Below are 2124 nucleotides of genomic sequence, written 5' to 3'. Positions count from 1 at the left end.
GATTTTCAAGTGTTTTGGCCACAGGGAAAAATACTGACCGATACGCACTTCTAAATAAAATGAATTAGCTTAAACATTGTTGGCGATATTTCTAGACAACTCCAAGATATTTCTTATATCACGTCAATCAAGAAGACTCTTTTCTCTTAGTTATAAAAAGGAAAATTAAATTGAATGAGTAGTTTAAGATCAACATATTCACATACATATATATATATATACAGATATAACATGCAGGACAAAGATTATATATAGCTTAGTTTTAGCTCACTAAGGAAAGTTATACAAAAACTTTCAAAAGTGTTAATAACAAACAATCATAGAAACATTAAAAAATAAAAGAATAAGATAAACACATGAAAAAAATATAGTAGATGAAAAAGTAAACATCTAATCTAGTGACTTTTTTTTTCTACTGTCCCCTACATAGTGGTCGCTGATGTATGGCACATTTGCCTTTGTATTTTTCTTTTAAGACAAAAGATCTCAATAAATGAGTTGTTTTCTTCTCAACTAAATCCTTAGCAATCAAGTTTAATTGCAATGTTGACAGATTCGGATAATTTAGTGAACTGCACACTGCACATCACGGACAGCTGCTCTTCTCTGCCTCTCAAAGGTTCAATACCACTGTCCCGGGGAAGATGAAAAGGACCTACTTGATAAGAAGTACAAGGGGCCAGGGAGATGGCTCAGTAGAATAAGCGCTTGCCTGGCAAGTGCAAGGACTTGAGTCCAATCCCCGGTTCTGTCAAAGGAAAAAGAAGAAGTACAAGTAATAGGAAAAGCATCAAGCTACTGCAGTATCACTGGTATAAGTTTCTTCACACAGAAAAATGCTATACTGTTGCAATATTAAATATTGTATTGTTGTAATACTATACTGTTGTAATATTGTAAAATCAATCAGACATAAAAATTCAAAGAGGCACAATAGTTTAATAATACCTTTATATTGCTGTCCAACATAATTGAGATAAACACATTAGGAACTATCATAACCATGTATAGCTTGCCAAGACTGTTAAGCTTGGTCTGTGCTAACACATGTGTTAGATGGCTTGTAATAGGTCTGGTTACATCATGCATAGGTGTTTTGTTTGGCTTAATCCCTTTATAAGATTCACCAAAGACATCTATGATTCTTTACTTACTTGTGTTTTCAATATGCTGATCTTGGCAATTGGCTTATATCTCCTCTAAATTTGCTAATTTAATTCATATATTTATATTATATGTATGATTAGATTCAAATTTTACAGATTACATATGCATACAGTTTCTAAAGTATAGTTGTGCTAAATAATTTTATTTTATTATTTTATATTTTGATGGCACTAGGAATCAAACTCAGGACCTTGTGATTGTCCGGCAAGTGCTTAATCCACTGAGCTATCTCTCCAGCCCATGTTAGATAATTTTAAATGGCACATGCACACTTAACAAACATCTGTCTATTTGTATATGCATAATAGAAAAATGAGTTTCAAAAGTAGAACATACACACACCAACAGCATATACAACCAAAACGCCAAGGGCTAGGAGTGCCATGGATGAGCAGCAATTCCTTGACTTGCTTAGTAGGAAATAAATTGAAAATGACTAAGTAATTTTGCCATCTTATTCTGATGTTCATTATGTGGTTTGTGTTTGTTAACATAATTTAGGTAATAGTGATATTGTGATTTTTGACCCTGTTTTATATTATGGATGTTGTTGTCCTGAACTTTTTTTTTTTATTGACAAAATGAAAACAATTCTGGTTGAATAAAAGATTCCAGAGAAGAGCTATATTTAATTTCTAATTTATGACTGGTAAGATATCTCAGCAGACTAAGTGCCTGCTTATGTGAGCACAGGGACCAGGGTTTGATCTCCAGCACGACATGCTATACTGGCTCTGCCCCTGGGTGCACTGAGCTGGCTGCAGAGGCCAGGCATGTGTCACATGTCTGTATTCTCATCGCTGGGGAGCCTGAGATAGGAGAATCACTGTGAGTCTGAGCTGCGTAGTGAGACCCTGTGCCAAATACATTAAAAATAAAAAATTTCCAACGTAGAGTGAGGTATAACAAGTTCTTTGTAGTTCAGACATACTTTAGCTAATTAGAAGCTGGGTAAAT

This window comes from Octodon degus, unplaced genomic scaffold, assembly GCF_000260255.1.
Source record: "Octodon degus isolate 3935 unplaced genomic scaffold, OctDeg1.0 scaffold00115, whole genome shotgun sequence".
NCBI lineage: Eukaryota > Metazoa > Chordata > Mammalia > Rodentia > Octodontidae > Octodon > Octodon degus.
This window is presented reverse-complemented; position numbering follows the sequence as displayed.